Source organism: Echeneis naucrates, chromosome 2 (genome assembly GCF_900963305.1).
Source record: "Echeneis naucrates chromosome 2, fEcheNa1.1, whole genome shotgun sequence".
NCBI classification, from domain to species: Eukaryota; Metazoa; Chordata; class Actinopteri; order Carangiformes; family Echeneidae; genus Echeneis; species Echeneis naucrates.
The window spans coordinates 3,750,029-3,768,619 of record NC_042512.1 but is presented as its reverse complement, the minus strand read 5'-3'; the positions used below and the strand labels follow the sequence as shown (position 1 = coordinate 3,768,619).

At 40.5% G+C, this 18,591-nt stretch overlaps 1 protein-coding gene and 2 non-coding genes across 3 annotated transcripts in view; 2 read left to right on the top strand and 1 right to left on the bottom strand.

The window, feature by feature from the left end:
- LOC115057438 (NLR family CARD domain-containing protein 3-like) overlaps positions 1–18,591 on the top strand; it is a 217,258-nt gene that overhangs the window by 95,678 nt on the left and 102,989 nt on the right. The gene's annotated exons all lie outside the window — the stretch shown is intronic.
- On the top strand, positions 4,016–4,086 carry trnag-gcc (transfer RNA glycine (anticodon GCC)). Its single transcript has one exon. It is a non-coding gene; the product is annotated as a tRNA-Gly (tRNA).
- trnag-gcc (transfer RNA glycine (anticodon GCC)) lies at positions 10,262–10,332 on the bottom strand. Its single transcript has one exon. It is a non-coding gene; the product is annotated as a tRNA-Gly (tRNA).

Below are 18,591 nucleotides of genomic sequence, written 5' to 3'. Positions count from 1 at the left end.
ATATTTTGCCTTCTTTCCCAAACCACAGAAATAAAATCATCTACCACAAGTCCCTTCACTAAAACATAATTCGCTCTGAACAGATGATGAAACACAAAATACACTGCAATTTCCCAGTCTGGGATAAATAAAGTATCTATCTATCTATCTATCTTTCAAGCAGGAACTTTGTCTCCTAAAGTCGCATCTTTTATTCTTTACTCAGGTTGAGACGCTGCAGTTTGTCAAAGATCAGCTGTTCTTTTCTGGTCTCAGCTCTGAAGTCCAACCCCTCCCATCTCAGAGAACTGGAGCTGAGTCTGAACTACCTGAAGGATTCAGACCTGAAGGATCTGTCTGATCTTGTGAAGAGTCCAAACTTCAGACTGAAGACTCTGAGGTCAGACTCATGTTTTATTTCTGCTACAGTTGGACTCAGTTCATGTTCCTTTCAGTAATATTGTTTCACTCTAACCCTCAGTGAAGCTGTGAGAGGAGAACAGAAACAGATTTCAGAATTAGACAGAAAGACAGAGAGAAAACAGTCAGCCAATCAGATTAGTCAGAGGACTGTTGTGATCATGTGACCATCAAATGAAGCAGATTCCAGCTGAAGAACTCAGAGATGTTCAGATTCTGGTCCTCGTCCATCAAACTGTCAGATCTGAGCTGAGACTGTTTGTTCTCTGATCAGGTTCATCTGTCACAGCTCTGAGATCAGTCTGACTGAAAGCTGCACATCACTGATCTTCTTTCATCACACTGTCACCATGTGGTCTTTCTGCAGACCAGAATCCTGTCTGCCTGTCTGTCTGCCTGTCTGTCTGCCTGTCTGTCTGCCTGTCTGTCTGCCTGTCTGTCTGTCTGCCTGTCTTTCTCTCTGTCTGTCTGTCTGTCTCTCTGTCTGTCTGTCTCTCTGTTTAAATGGACCTTCAGTAAATCATCAGTAAAGTGATGAACCTTCATGACTCAGCTCTTTATCTCCACTGTGGACTCAGAGAAATGTGCTGAGTCAGCAGACTTGAGGTCTGTGAGTTTCCAGCTCAGTGTGTTCACTCCAACACGTTAACATGAGCTGAGAGGAAGCAGCTGCTGCACATCTGGACTGAACAGGACTGAAGTCCCTGCAGGTCTTTATGCTGGATCTGCATCACTGACTGACAGCTGATGGACAGAGTCAGGAAACACTGATGGATATGCTCTCTTCTTCTTCTCTACACAGGTGGCTGTGAAGACGAAGTTGTGTGTTAATGGAGGATCAGCTGCTTCCTGATGATCCAGATGTTGCAGCAGCAGCTTGTCCAGACTCTGGACCATGTTCCTGGGAGGTGGAGAGGAGAGCTTCATCCAGCAGAGACTGACAGAGGAATCAGAACTGGTCTGAGAACAGAGTCCAGTCCACCATGATCCCAGAGACTCCTCAAGTCCTCCTCTCCTCTCAGCCAGCTCCTCCAAACTCCACCTGGGGTTTAGGTTCAGCTTCTTCTGGACCATTTGGGCTGCTTTGGGAACATTTCTACAAGCATTACTCTATAAAAGATGTAATTTTGTTGTGAAACATGTGACTGTCAGTCAGCACAGATTAAACTTTTGAATTGGCCCTTTCTTCCCTTCATAAAATGTAAATATTTTTGAAAAAAAAAATTCTGATCTTGAATACATTTTTTTTTAATAATCAGACTTTATTTCAATTTCTGAACTTACATTACACTAACACATGTAACTCCAATAAACAGTGGTCTGTGTCGGGGGGGGCAAAAGTAAGAGTTAACTGAAATAGAAAATTATAATAAGAGCTAAGAATATGGAACAGAAAAACAAAGGCACAAAAACAAAAATTACCCAACAAATAAAAACAAAGAAAAAGGCAGCAACATATCAACAGATGAAGTCATATGTGTCCTTACACATGTTACATAACCTCCCTCAGCATCAATTGATTTGGTCTGGGACCGTCTAATCCAATATGCCCTTTCACCTCTGAATAGTTACACTATATCCCAAGGCAGGTAATCTGTCAGAGGCCACCATATGTCCAAAAAATGTTTATTTCCTTTTAACTTGGCACTTAGTCTTTCCATAGGTGGGACTCAAAAAAATGTGAAATAACTCTTATTTTTATTCACATGTGGCAAAAAATTCCATATATCAATAAATAATGGGATACTGAAAGGACAGAACTCAACAGAGGACACTGAAGTTTATCTGCAGAAAGGACAGTTTTTATGAACATACTAAATGACCTTTGTGAGACAAACATGACATCCTGTTTTAATCTGAGTGTCTGTGTATGTATGGAGGCTGATGTGGCCTGGGTGGGGGATATATTCGTGTTTATTTTTATCTTTTACCATGTAAAGCACTTTAAGCAACATTGTTAATTGTTTAAAAAGGGCTGTATAAATAAACTAAATAAAGTTTACAGCAGCAATTGATATGTTGGTTGGTTCATTGACTGATATAGTGATATAATACAGTCCAATAATGTTCTATTGGAGTCGTGCAGCAGACTCTCAGCTCAGTGTGTGAATGTGCTGCTGCTGAACTGGGACTCATGAGTCCCACTCTGAACCAATGAGTCATGAATCATGAGTCTGACTGTGAACCAGTCTACAGTATGTGCTGTGGGTGAGTGACAGCTCATAGCGGGGAGGGAAAGGGAGTGAAACAGCAAACCAGAGCTGCTGCTTTTCCTCCTTCTTTCTATATGAACATGAGCACCATGATGCACACTGCTGTGTTCTCATATCAAGCTCATGTTCACCTTCTTTCTTTCACAGGGAGAACATGAAAGAAGCTGAAGCTGAACTCAGCCTTCCAACTTTAGTGCTCCGTGTCACAGACTGATCCATTTTCTGACGTTATAGTCCACACCAGGCTGCAGCCTCTCTGTGTGACACTTTGTTCATCATTATTTTCACACTTTAGTTCCTGCTTCTTTTCATTTAGGCTCCATGTAGGCTGTTCATGATGACTTTGTTTGTGTGTGGCTGTTTTCTTCTGAATGTGGGATCTCTGTCTGAATGAAAGTTTCACAATCACTGCCTCAGACTGCATTCAGAAGGAATTGTTGAAGTCATAGAAGCTGAAGAGTTGATGATCAGAGGCTGACAGCTAAAGGAAGCTAGAATGCACACTGCTCTCTGACAGAGTCGGCCTCCCTCCACATTTAGGAGGCTTTTTCACTTCTTACAACAGCTGACAAAGGGCTCATCTGGGATTTGAACCCCGGACCTGTCACACCCTGAGCCAGAATCATCCTGATTGTTCCTGGAATGGTTTGGTTAGTCAGAGTGTGTCTGTGTGTGTTCTTGTCTCTCTGAGTGGTTGGAAATGAAAATGGAGATCGGTAGAAGCAGATGACTCTGAGGATGAATGAATGTTTCACTGACAACATCAACTGTTTGCTCACCTCTATGAGGCTGTGTGACGTCACTGGAGATGAAAGACGGAAGCGTAAAAGAGTCAGATGGAATGGCGCATGCGCACAAAGATGCTCACGCTTGTCTCGCAAACGAATGAAGTGAAACACAAATCAGCTGTGAGACAAATAAGTGGCGTTTAATTGAACTAAAATCAAATCGGTTGGTTTGTTCCTCCCACATACTCAGATGTCTGTTTTGCCTTCTACTTATTAAAATGCTTCTTTTCCAGCTTTCGCTCATTTTTGAAATCGCGCACCTCGTCCACTGTGTGTGTGTGTGTGTGTGTGTGTGTGTGTGTGTGTGTGTGTGTGTGTGTGTGTGTGTGTGTGTGTGCTCTCTTCGCTGGTCTGAGCTCTCAGTTAATTTAAATGCTTTGTTGGATCTGTCTGTCTGTATCATGTCAGAAACTCTGAAACACTCTGAACTTCTTTAAAACACGGTGGATTTACTGATATGAAAGTGTCCAGCGGTCCATGATGGATTATTATAGAAAGATATCAGCTTTAATGTAAATACATTGTTATATATTAATACAGAAATTAGAATAATCATCTGTGAAAGGCTGCTGATGCCTGGAGATTCATGACATCATGGTAAAAGCTGTTCAGTAAGCATTGGTGGATCAGTGGTAGAATTCTCGCCTGCCACGCGGGAGGCCCGGGTTCGATTCCCGGCCAATGCAGAGGAACTCTTTATCAACATCCAGATGTTAGAAACACAGTGCTGCTTGGAAAATACCCTGATAGACTCCAACACACTGTGACTTTGTGAAACAACCAGTGGAGCCCCCTGGTGGTCAGTAGAAGTGCAGCCCCTCTGAGCTGGTGGCAGACCAAGGCTTCAGTCTGCACACATCTTCCACATGTGATGGCACACACACTGTGTATTGTGGCAACATCCGTCCCCTCAGAGAGAATCTGCTCTTTAACCCTCCTGTCGTTTTCACCCCCCGCCCCTTACTTTAGTGTTCCTGCTCTGTTTTATACGGTGGCCGGTAAGTGCAAAACTAAATTACAAAGTGCCAAACACTTTTACAAAGCATGTAAACAAATTTACATGTTGGGAAACATTTTTACATTTTATTTGACAAAATTACACAAGAAAAACACTTTTACCCCGGACAAAACAAATTTACATTTTAGAAAATAAATTTACATGTATCGAAACAAATTTCCAATCGACAGAATCTTCCGGAAGGGGAATGTACCAAATGCCGGAAGTGATCCAGAAGAAGATTGACTGTGAGCTCAAAAAGTTTGTATCGGTTTGTGTGGCGGGAAAACTTTGCGGAGTGAAAGTTTATGGCAGCATGGAGTAAATGATGTTTTGGCCGTTTTGTGGAAACAACTTGAGCCAATTTACGCGGTTGTGTTTTCCGTGCGGACGATCTGTAGAATGTTTAACGTTGATGAACGGACCAGACGGAAGGAGCACGCGCACAGGAGACATCTAATAAACAGCCGGAAAATGCTAAACAAGCTAAGTGTAGCATCGCGCTAACTAGCTGAAGCCGCTGTCAGACATGCAGTGAATTAAAGTGCACCGTTTCATTTAGCAGCCAATCGTTGTCTTCACGGAATAGCAACGCGTTTAGTTAGTATACGTTGCTAGTTTATATTTATTTATTTTATTTTAGGCGTATATTTATGCTAAATGCACAATTGTTGCTGATTGTTTTAGCTGTCTTGTCTTGTTAACATTTAACAAGAAGATGGATGAAGGAGCAGACCTTCTTTTGTATCCAGACTGTTCAGAGGTGCTCCATGTGCCTGGGTCAGAAAGCCCATTCAAACTGGCAGAATATAAAAAGGAAATAGGAAAGGCACTTTTTTCATTTGCCTAGAAACACACTTTAGAGGAGGTTTGTGGATCTCTTCATTCAATATTTTTACATATTTATTTACTCTCATGTAGCATAATTAATAATGTGTTTGTTTTTACTACAGAGGTTGATACATCAGACTCTGATTCTGAAATTGTCATCACATCGAGGAGCACAGCTGAATTCAATGCAGCTGACACTGTGGTACGTTCATTTTTACATTTTGTACTTTAATTACGTTTTTTTTTGTTTTTTTTTTTAATTTATTAATTGATAGGATATGCATTTGGTTTCAAGCATAAAGTCTAAGAACCAAGTCTTGATTATTTGGCATTTACTATTCCAATCAGACACCCTGATAACCTTTCACCATTGATATATACTGTATGTGGTGAGGGAACAATAATGGAAGCTGTTTAAAGTTGCTGACAATTGTGTGCTTTTCTTCTCAGGTTTTTGAACCAAAAAAAACACAGTTCTCCCACACAAACCTGAAGATAAAGGGTAGGTATTAGTTTTTACAAAAGAAGTCATTTGTCTTTAAGTTGTTGATGTGATTGTGATGAACATGTGGTAGAAAATACCATACGTGTAATATCATTTATAACAAAATTATCTTATTTATAAATCTTATGGTTCCTCTCTACCTCTAAATGTTACTCAAAGCTCTGTTATACTCTGTATCATAAAGTTAATCAGTTTATCAATTTTATCATGTTTCAGAGATTCATCCACAGCTCAGCCTGGACAGGTATTAAGGCAGATTATGGCAGCCTGATGTTCTTTGCTTTCAGTGTGTTGTTTCATTTTCATTTGTTTTTCAGACAGTAATATCTGACACTGAGGATCTGGATCCACCTGAAACAAATCCAGTCAGCAGTACTTGCTACGGGTAAGTAAAAAAAACAACAGTGACCCACTTATTGTTCATTTTAATTTTTTGATTACATGGGAAAGATATTTGCATTTGTAAGATGTTCAACATATTCTGAAACCTGTGACATGCTGGTAAAATTCACAGATGATGCTGTTTTGGAAGAAGGAATTGACACAGGTGGGCCGAGACGAGAGTTTTTAACTCTACTGATGAAACATCTGAAAGACCGGCCCATTTCTGATGGACCAGAAGGACATCAGTTCTTGGTGTACAATGCAAATGGTATGAACAGGGTTAGATGTAAACAACACTAATGGTTAATGATCATTTACTTTATATACCACATGACACGCTTTGCTTGAACTATTTTTCAAAAACGTGTTGTTTCATCTCAGATTGAGAATGTTTCTTCAGTGGATGCTCTGTGAGAATGCATCATGAGACGCGGCACAATGTTACAGACAGCAGGCTGTCTGAGACGTGTTGCTACTGTTGAAGAAAAGAAAGAAATCCTGTCAGACTCCCTCTGATGGGACATTATTGACCGCAACTCATCTGTAATTGACAGGTAAGATCATATTTGTAATTAAGATGTGATTTTTATTTTTTTGTATTTAAGATATTTTAGTTTGAAATGCCTCATCATCCCCCTCTGTGGTTTATTAAGAATGTATATTTTTTAGCTCTGAGTCAGTGTGTCAGAATGTGTGCCTTAGTTAAGTATAATTGCTGCAATTATATAATTGTATAATTGTGTGATGTCTGTCTCCCCTTCCTCTGTCTGATGCCAATCAAAAGGTGCTCATGTCATTCCAGTCTTGTGTTTGTGTGCGTAATTCTTGCAGTCTGTAGAGTAACAATTACCCTGCCAAGTGCAAAGCAAGACACAGAGTTCTTCTTTAAATCAGTAATGTTCAACACACAACCATTTTTACTCATTTCTATATGTTTGGGTGGATAGTCATTTTAGAAAACATTGAAGTTTCTTTAGGTCATTTAAATGTGAAACAATGTTTGTGGTGACTTTTTAGATTCAAAGATGGTCTTTCAGCTCTTCAGTTTCTGACTGCACTGCAGCAACAGCCTACTTTGCTGGCCCCTGTCCTGCGCCACTCTGAAAAGCCACTCACTGGTCTGGAACTTGAGACTCTTCAAACCTGACCTCAGTCCATCAGGAAGTAACAGGAGACTTAAAGAAAGTCAAACTTTGGGCTACTGGGCGGACTGTGTCTTTGATTGTGAAGGTTTGTAAATCACTTTTTTTATGATTTGTTGAGAAAATACATTGCCAAGATGTAACTGAAGGCTTTTTTTTGCAGAAGGTCAGGCTGCTGTGTCTCTGGAGGATGTTTTGATGTTTGCAGCTGGGCTGACTTCACCTCCCCCGTCCGGATTGGAACCATCGCCAAGAATAGAGTTCCTGGATGACTCTCCATTCCCAGTTCCCAATACATGTTCAAACACATTGAAATTAGTACTCCTAGATTCACACACTGTGACTTGTAACTGTAACTTGTAATTGGTAACTAGATCACCCCTCGAGACCAGACTCCGAAAAGGTGTTTTTTTTGTTGTTTTTTTTTCTCTCCACACAGTTAAGATTTTCACTGTTAAGTTTCAGACAAAACAAATTATTTCAAGAAGTTTTGTTTTCCATACTTACAAAAATATAGGACTCATTACTTTGCTATAATTTTTATCAATTGATTTCAAACTCAGAACAAATGAAGCTGTGACACTTGGTGTTCAGACAGACTGCAGTGTTCCACCACTCCAACTCAGATTTCTTAGCTTGTCATTCACTTTTCCTTGTGATGTTTCCAAATGATTCTGGTACCTGTTCATCTGAAGAAATGAAACAATGGGAATGCAAATGTTATGTTTACAAACAATAAAAAAATTACAAATATTTCCTTCTGATTGCATCTGTGATAGATTGGTTATGAGTTTTTTCCAAACAATTTTAAAACAGAAAAATTGCATGTTTTTCAGTCATGGCAATATTTGATTCAATTCTGTGTTACTTGTCTAATACCAAATCACAGCACAGTCATCTCATGGCTCTTGACATGTATATTAAAAAAATTAATTAAAAAAAATAAAAAAGAAATAGGACAGAAACCCCAATGAACAAGCACTTGATAATGCAGGAAGGGAAAATTCCCTTTGTCACTGACTCACAGCTGAGCAGTTTCTTTCAGCTTCATGTACAGTTCTGTTGCAGACTCCCAGTTCTCTGGCTTCTGTAGTTGTTTGTGCTTCATAACAAAGTCAAAGTCCTCCTGCATGTTTGAGTCCCCACATGGAGCTATTGACAGGCTCGCCTCTGGAACAGCATCCAAATCAGCTGGTTCAATCTCAAATCCAGTCTGTGGAGCCAAATCTGTGTTGGATAGAATAAATAGCATTTATTTACATTTAAGCAATAAATAAAACAAACATGGAATATCCATCCATCACCAATATTACCTGTGTGGTCAGCAGTACAGTTCATTGGACATGACGCTGTTCTGGAAGTGTGAATCCTGTGACTGTTCCACAGTCTCACACACTCATCCAACATCACCATAGCAACATCTCAGAAGGCACCGATGCTCATGGCTCCCGTTGAAGTATCCAGCAAACAACTCCATCCAGAACTGAGACCTGTAGAAATGGATAGAATCAGAAGAAAATATATATTATTAGTAGAAGTGGGACTCCATTAAAAAAATCTAATTAATTAAAGACTTTGTAATGAGTGAATTGAAATGAACGCGTTAAAGTCACAGCCTCAATTATTATACATGTTTAGAGGAGTTCATCTGCGATAGAACATAAAGATAAAAATCTAATGAAAGGTCAGTCATAATAAAATGACTTCATGAAGGCCACTTACCTTCCCCTTCTAAATATGGCCCACCAGGATTCAACACGCTGCTTATTCGTGGATGAGCCATACATGTGGCTGGACGGCCCAGAGCAGCAGTCATCATGATGGAGGCGTAGGGGAGACTGAATGGCAGCCATAATGCCATTCTCCGTGCCACAATCAGTCCTCAGTCTCATGAGAGGAGATTCTCAGCGATCACTGTTGGCTTCTTGTTATTTGTCGGTCCACATTGGAGCCACAGCACTTTAGGTGAAAAAATCCATCCATGCGTCCTGAGAGAGCCAGTTTATCAGAACCATCTGCATGCCACATACAGTTCGCTCCCATTGAGTAGCAGCTTCTTCTTAGAAACCTTCTGCGTGCTCTCTCATTCATCACATCATCTCTCTTCACTCGAAGATTGGACTTTTGTCTGAGTACCTGCCACATCGTCCGATAGCCAAACAGTTGTCCAGGTCCACGAAGTTCCAACCTGATGGCGTTTGGAGAGGAATCATCCTTTTAAGAGTCCGCAGGCTGATGTTTGCACCGTGTAAACTTCACATCATGCTTCAGTAGATCAGGTGCTGCTACCTCCGGATATGTATATAATATAAAACACAACCGCGTAAATTGGCTCAAGTTGTTTCCACAAAACGGCCAAAACATCATTTACTCCATGCTGCCATAAACTTTCACTCCGCAAAGTTTTCCCGGCACACAAACCGATACAAACTTTTTGAGCTCCCAGTCAATCTTCTTCTGGATCACTTCCGGCATTTGGTACATTCCTCTTCCGGAAGATTCTGTCGATTGGAAATTTGTTTCGCAACATGTAAATTTGTTTTCTAATTTGTAAGTTTGTTTTGTCCGTGGTAAAAGTGTTTTTCTTGTGTAATTTTGTTGAATAAAATGTAAAAATGTTTCCCAACATGTAAATTAGTTTCACGCATTGTAAAAGTGTTTGGCACTTTGTAATTTAGTTTTGCACTTACCGGCCACCGTATCAAACAGAGCAGGAACACTAAAGTAAGGGGCGGGGGGTGAAAACGACAGGAGGGTTAAAGAGCAGATTCTCTCTGAGGGGACGGATGTTGCCACAATACACAGTGTGTGTGCCATCACATGTGGAAGATGTGTGCAGACTGAAGCCTTGGTCTGCCACCAGCTCAGAGGGGCTGCACTTCTACTGACCACCAGGGGGCTCCACTGGTTGTTTCACAAAGTCACAGTGTGTTGGAGTCGATCAGGGTATTTTCCAAGCAGCACTGTGTTTCTAACATCTGGATGTTGGTAAAGAGTTACTCTGCATTGGCCGGGAATCGAACCCGGGCCTCCCGCGTGGCAGGCGAGAATTCTACCACTGAACCACCAATGCTTATTTATTGAGTTTCACCATGACGTCATGAATCTCCAGTCATCAGCAGCCTTCAACACTTGCTGGCATGTTCAGAAGAACTTCCTGCATTTTATAACGTGGCAGCTAACCCGATCAGGGAGAGTCTTCTTTTTTCTGTTTTTCTCACACAGGTTCAAACACAAGCTCCTCCTTTGTTCCTGCTGAGTGAGATGGCAACATTTTTTTTTACAAGTTTTACAGATGATTATTGTAATTTCTGTGTTTATATACAACAATGTATTTACATTAAAGCTGATATCTTTCTATAATAATCCATCATGGACCGCTGGACACTTTCATATCAGTAAATCCAGCGTTTTTTAAAGAAGTTCAGAGTGTTTCAGAGTTTCTGACATGATACAGACAGACAGATCCAACAAAGCATTTAAATGAACTCAGACCAGCAGAGAGAGCACACACACACACACACACACACACACAGTGGACGAGGTGCGCAGCTTCGCCCAGTCTGTGATTGCAAAAATGAGCGAAAGCAGAAAAAGACGCATTTTAATAAGTAGAAGGCGGAATAAACCAACAGATTTGGTTTTAGTTCAATTTAACGCCACTTATTTGTCTCATAACAGCTGATTTGTGTTTCACTTCATTCGTTCGCGAGACAATGTGAGCTTCTTAGTGCACATGCGCCGTTCCGGCTGAATCTAATGCGAGTGTGACGTTTGAGTTGGTGTCGCGTGGGAGAGCGATGAAGGACAGGAAATGCCTTTGATCTCCAGTGATGTCGCACAGCCGCGTTTAGAGGTGAGTAAACAGTTGTTGATGTTGCCAGTGAAACATTCATTCATCCTCAGAGTCATCTGCTTCTACCGATCTCCATTTTCATTTCCAACCACTCAGAGAGACAAGAACACACACAGACACACTCTGACTAACCAAACCATTCCAGGAACAATCAGGATGATTCTGGCTCAGGGTGTGACAGGTCCGGGGTTCAAATCCCAGATGAGCCCTTTGTCAGCTGTTGTAAGAAGTGAAAAAGCCTCCTAAATGTGGAGGGAGGCCGACTCTGTCAGAGAGCAGTGTGCATTCTAGCTTCCTTTAGCTGTCAGCCTCTGATCATCAACTCTTCAGCTTCTATGACTTCAACAATTCCTTCTGAATGCAGTCTGAGGCAGTGATTGTGAAACTTTCATTCAGACAGAGATCCCACATTCAGAAGAAAACAGCCACACACAAACAAAGTCATCATGAACAGCCTACATGGAGCCTAAATGAAAAGAAGCAGGAACTAAAGTGTGAAAATAATGATGAACAAAGTGTCACACAGAGAGGCTGCAGCCTGGTGTGGACTATAACGTCAGAAAATGGATCAGTCTGTGACACGGAGCACTAAAGTTGGAAGGCTGAGTTCAGCTTCAGCTTCTTTCATGTTCTCCCTGTGAAAGAAAGAAGGTGAACATGAGCTTGATATGAGAACACAGCAGTGTGCATCATGGTGCTCATGTTCATATAGAAAGAAGGAGGAAAAGCAGCAGCTCTGGTTTGCTGTTTCACTCCCTTTCCCTCCCCGCTATGAGCTGTCACTCACCCACAGCACATACTGTAGACTGGTTCACAGTCAGACTCATGATTCATGACTCATTGGTTCAGAGTGGAACTCATGAGTCCCAGTTCAGCAGCAGCACATTCACACACTGAGCTGAGAGTCTGCTGCACGACTCCGCTAGAACATTACTGGACTGTATTATTTCATCAATCATTTAAACTTTATTTATACAACACTTTTCAAACAAATAACAATGTTGCACAAAGTACTTTACAACGTACAAAATAAAAACAAACAACATTCTCCACCCAGGCCAGATCATTCGCACACATCCACTCACACAGTGACACTCAGATTAAAATAGGATGTTATGTTTGTTTTAAAAAGGTTTTTTTTACATTTGTTTTAAAAAAAGGTTTTTCAATACACTGAAAAAAACTAAACTAAAGAAAACACACCTTTCTGGACATAAATTCTGCTGTTGCAGTGTCTTTGAGTTCTGCTCTTTCAACATCCTGTTGTTTATTGATTCTCATAATTTTTTTGCCACATGTGGATAAAACTGAGAATTATTAGAGATGGGAGAAAGACAGTCTTTGACCAAAAGCTCAGAAATGTATCTGACAGCAGTCCATGTAAACTCCATCCCAGAGGTCCGCTTTTCAGGAACACTGATTTAGACAGTAAAGTCCAGATCTGTCTCCAATCTGGAACTGATGGAGACTCAAAAGCTGAGAAGTGAAGCATCTCAGTTTCTTGTATCCTTCAATACAACTCCCTCAGAGACACTGAACCAGAACAGATCCTGAACCCAGGATAGAGAGGTTCAGTGAATGTGGTGTTGAAGGTGTGGAGGTGGATCAGTGAGTTAGAGGAGACTCTGTAGAAGGACAGAGAGCCAGCAGGACAGTCCACATACACTGCTACTGTGTTAGAGACAGAGGAGGAGGAGGAGGACAGGGATGTTCTTCTGTTGTTGTGACAGACAGAGTAACCACCATCAGAGCAGATCAGACTCCATGATTGATTATTTCTTCCAAACAAACAGTCAGCACTGTATTCTTTCCTTCTGATTCCTCTGTAGCTCACTGAGATATGAACCTCTACACTCCACTCGACCTCCCAGTAACAGCGACCAGTCAGACCATTTCTACACAGCAGCTGACACCAGTTATCAAATCTGTCTGGATGAGCAGGATATGACTGATCCTCTGCTACACGTGTCACCTTCCTGTTGTTGTCAGACAGTTTGAGGTTTCTGCTGATTGTGTTTGTGTCCAGTTCCAGTTCACAGACATCTGATGGAGAGAACAAGAAACAACAGCTGCAGTTTATCATCTGTTCATTTATCAACAACTTTACTGAAAGTGAATCATTCAAACTTACATTTCATCACCTGTGAATAATGTTTGACTACATTTAAATTAAAAGCCAACAATCCAGTTAGAACATCAACAGTTACTGAACATTTTCATGAATCAAAGTGAAAACACACTCACACTTCTTCAGACCAGGTCTCAGTCTCTGTGGTCCACCATGGTCCACCCTGGAGGAAGAAACAGAGTCAGGATCAACTTGATCCACCATCAAACATGAAGCAGAGTTCCTCAGAGCTGTCCAGACCTGAGAGTGTCCAGTCTCCAGTCTGGATCCTCCAGTCCAGCAGACAGAAGCTTCACTCCTGAGTCTCCTGGATGATTGTAGCTCAGGTCCAGTTCTCTCAGATGGGAGGGGTTGGAGCTGAGAGCTGAGGCCAGAGAAGAACAGCCTTCCTCTGAGAGCAGACATCCTGACAGACTGAACACATACACAACAAAAAATGTTTTGTGAGAATGACAATGTCAGATGAAAGAACTATTGAATAAAATTAAGAAAACAGCTTCACTTTCTACACTAATAGAACAATATCATGTCATCTGCTCCGCTTCAGTGGAACCTTATGTACAAAACAATACTTTCCTTTTCTATAAAAGGATAAGGTTATGGTTTCAGGGGGAAAAAAATAGTGTCTAATACTGGCAAATTTGACTACTCTGGTAGAAGAGCTCAACCAATTTTGTCTGAGATTTGACTCTAAGGACTTTTCTGAAAATCGATTCAAATTCAGGGCTGCTGCACTAAGCAGCCTGATTTAGATGAAATCAGTGTGTGGAACATTTTTGAAAAGATTAATGCTAGGAAAAGTCATGGACCTGATGGCAACAGGTCGACTACTTAAATATTGTGTCCCATTCTTAAATTAAATGAAAACATTTTTCAGGGGTCCTTGTTACTTAAAATGTCCTCATAATGGAAACAATCCATTATTGTTTCAATGGCAAAGGTACCAACCCGAAAGATATTAAATGATTATCGTCTTGTGGCCCTCACCTCAGTGGTGATGAAGAGTTTTGAGCCCCTGGTTAAAAAACGCTTGCTTTCAATGACACAGACAATGAAAGAAAATCACATGCACGTCTATGCTTTGCTGACTTTTCATCAGCCTTTAACTATATGCAGTCTCATGTTCTTGCTCAGAGGCTTTCAGAAATTCCCAGCGTTGATTTTGGAACCATATGTTGGTTCGTTGATTTTCTGACGAGGCTGCAGAGAACTGGTGTTAATGAAACCCTGTCTGAGGCCTTATTGCGTTCCACCGCTTCTGTCCTTCCCTGACACCAATGATTGTAAGAGCATGTTTGAGTCAAGGTTTATCATAAAATTTGCAGATGTGATTGTTAGCCTTCTGCAGGACCACAAGGTGGGCCATGGACCTGTCATTTACTATTTTGTTAAACGGTCTGATGACCCTTACCTGCAGCTTAACGTGTCTAAAATAAAAGACATGGTCCTTCACTTCCGCAAGAACCCTCCTGTCAAAGCCCAAACCTTTGTTAAAGGTACAGCAGTGGAAATAGTGAGTCAGTGTAAGTACTTAGGTACCATCCTGAATGACAGACTGTCCTTTGAGATAAATTCAGATTCCATTTGTAACAAGGCTAAAGAAGGATGTTTTATCTGATGCAACTGAGGTGATTTAATGTTGACAAAAAGCTTCTTAAAATATTTTATTCGTCTGTTACTGACACCATTTTAACTTTTGCTTTTATCTGTTGGTTTGATAACCTCATCATTTTAAATAGGAACAAGCTGAGGAATGTGGTCAAACTGAAAAAAAAAAAAAAAAAAAAAACAAACCATTGGCATCAGCCTCAATGATCTGGGAAAGGTGTATCATGTTAGAGCCACTCAGAGGGCAAAGACCATTCTGGAGAACTCTCTTCATGGAGAGTTTCAGCTTCTCCCTTCTAAGAGAAGGTACACTTTCCCCAGTAGGGCTAAATAAAACATATCTTAATTCCTTTGTTCCATCTGCTATTTGATTTTTAAATAAGCTGTAGGTGAGCTTGTTGGGAGTGATACACCCGTGAAACTGTGATGACTGTGTATTATGTATTTTATATGTGTACTAATAATTTTATTGTCATGTAAAAAATGATTGTTTTAACTTCAGCTACAAACCAAATTGCCCTTTGGGAACATTAAAGATTTTCAAAATCAAATTAAAATCAAATTTTTCAAAAATCAAACCACTGACTCTGATGACTGTGCAGACAGCTGAGTATAAAATATCACCATTTTCATGGGTGCAGTTACAATTAACCAAAAAATAACTCAGATAAATGAAGGGAAGTGATCAAATCATATATAATCTGGTCTTTAGATACTGCAGCAGGAACAACAAGCACTCATGAGGAGTTGACATAGGTGACAAAAGTACTCATATTCTGTACTGAAGTAGAAGTACAGATACATGTGGAAAAAAACACTGTTAAAAGAAGTACCGATTCAACTTCTTTACTCAAGTAAAAGTAAGAAAGTACAGGCTCTGAAATGTACTTTCAAAGTAAAAGTAAAAAGTAAATATGAATTTTTTCCATACATCCTTAAAAAGTCTAAGCCCCCCCCAAGCAAAAATAAAAATACTGTAAGCAGCATCCACAATCAACTGTTGCATTGCTATGCCATTGCTGGAGCTGTCAAAACTGTAACATATGTATGAAACCAATCAAATCACGCATTACGAAAAAGTTGTGTGCATACGAGAGAGCTAGCATGCGTGTCTATGTGTGACCGACAGACAGTTAAAATTTGTAAGCCTCCCCAATGAAAAATCCAGCCCCCTATAGCTCCCCCACCGTTACTGAATACAAGTTATCCGTTCTCTCTATCTGCCCTCTCCCACTCCCCCTTCTCCCTCTTTCCCTCTCTAGTCTGTCTGTGGAGGGTTTTTTTTTAAGTAATGAGCCTGTTTTTACAATGTAAGGAGTAGAAAATACATATTTTTGTGTAGAAATCTAGGGAGTAAAAGTAAAAAGTCGTCAGAGAAATAAATACTCAAGTAAAGTACAGATAGCTGAAAAATCTACTGAAGTACAGTAACGAAGTATTTGTACTTCATTACTTGTCACCTCGGATGAGCTGCATGAATTAAAAAAGCTGCTACTTTTTAGAGAATCAGCAGCAACAAAGAAACACTGAAAGAAAACACAAAGATAAACAGCAGAGCAACACAGCAGCTGAACTACAAACACACTGATTAAAGTAAAGACACAGTTACACAAACACTGTATACTGACACATTGATTCTGCTCTGTGTTCAACCAGGTTCATTCATCCACAGAGCATCATGTCAGCAGTCCACTCAACCTCTGGTGTCTTTGAGCCCCTTAAATATTTTCCTGAATGAGAACTCCATCATCACAACTGTGACAGATGCCATAAGCTGCAGAAAGGTTGTGTTTTGTGTTGTATTTTACACTGATGACAATCTCCCAAATCTAAAGACATCTTTAGTTCATTTTACTTAATTTAATGAAAAATCCTAAAAATATCTAAAAATTCTTGACAAAAACATGAATTCTGACCTGAGAGTTTCCAGCTCACAGTGTGGACTCTTCAAACCAACAGACAGCAGCTTCACTCCTGAATCCTGCAGGTTGTTGTTACTCAGGTCCAGATCTCTCAGACTAGAGGACTGGGAGCTGAGGACTGAGGACAGAGCTTCACAGCTTCTGTCTGAGAGGTTACAGAGGCTCAGTCTGAAGAGGATTACAGAAAGAAAAACCATAATGCGATATGAACACTGCAGTGATATATATATACACACAGCCATTATTCAAAGTAAACAGCAGGTCATTGTATTATCAATGACCTGAAACAGTTGATCAGCAGGGTTGGCTACATTTCAGAGCTGAACTGACACCAGTACTGCTACCTGGTGTTTGGTACCCGTACTGAACGGTATTTCATTTAGGTACTTTACTGTGAATGTGTAACGCTTGAATAATCAACTTAAACATGGAATTATTATCATAAAAAACATGCAAATAGTTTTTGCTCTTATATTTTGAAAATTCTCAACAAAATTAAAAAACATAAGGAAATACAAACATAAAATTCATGTTTACCCTTTAAATATAAATATAGACCTTAAACTTTTGAACACTATAAAATAAACCTGAGATTGACAAAAAAAAAACCAACAAAAACACTTAGAATAATATCAGAGGTGCTTGTTTTTAGTTTGAGGGTTCTTTTTCAGAAAGACGAGCATTTTGACCCTTTCTGGTTACAGCTGTGCTCACTAAACACTTAGTTTGTTCCCAGCACATCAAACACTGCAATGATGTGCCTTTAAAGATAGTTTATGCTTCACCAGGTGCTTCCGCAAATTTCAAGTATTTCCACCACTAGGTTTTATTTTGCTTGACAAATATTGCACTGGGCATCAGCATGGATTCACCAATGTGTCACCCTTCAAGTGAATTGGTAATTGGAATTAACAAAATGATTTGGTAGGTCAGCATCTGTTATAATACTGAACCCTAGTGAGCACAAACCTGAGTCCTCTAAGTCTACAGCCGGGACTCTCCAGTCCAGCAGACAGCAGCTTCACTCCTGAATCCTGCAGGTTGTTGTTACTCAGGTCCAGATCTCTCAGACTAGAGGACTGGGAGCTGAGGACTGAGGACAGAGCTTCACAGCTTCTGTCTGAGAGGTTACAGTCACTCAATCTGAAGAAGAAGCAGCAAAACAAGAGAAAAGTATTATAAAAATTGTTATACAAAAACATTTATTGATTCCAACCACATAAAAAGATTTAGTTGATCTTGTTGGATTTATGTGCACATACAGAACTTTGTTGGAGGCTTTGACCACTGGCAGCAGCCTCAGAAGAGCCTCCTCTGAAGCAGAGTATTTCTTCAGGTCAAACACGTCCAGATCTTTTTCTGATGACAGTAAGATGAAGACCAGAGCTGACCATTGAGCAGGAGACAGTTTATCTGTGGAGAGACGTCCTGATCTCAGGGACTGTTGGATCTCCTCCACCAGAGAACCATCATTCAGTTCATTCAGACAGTGAAACAGGTTGATACTTTTCTCTGGAGACACATTCTCACTGATCTTTGTCTTGATGTACTGGACTGTTTCCTGATTGGTCTCTGAGCTACTTCCTGTCTGTGTCACCAGGCCTCGTAGGAGAGTTTGGTTGGTCTGCAGTGAAAGACCCAGAAGGAACCGGAGGAACAAGTCCAGGTGTCCATGTGGACTCTGTAAGGCCTCATCCACAGCACACTCATAGAATTTGTTTCCCAACCAGTATGGCCAGTATCGTTCTTCTGGCTTCAAACTGACTCCAGGGTCGATGAAGGTCAGACGGACATGAAGAGCAGCCAGAAACTCCTGAA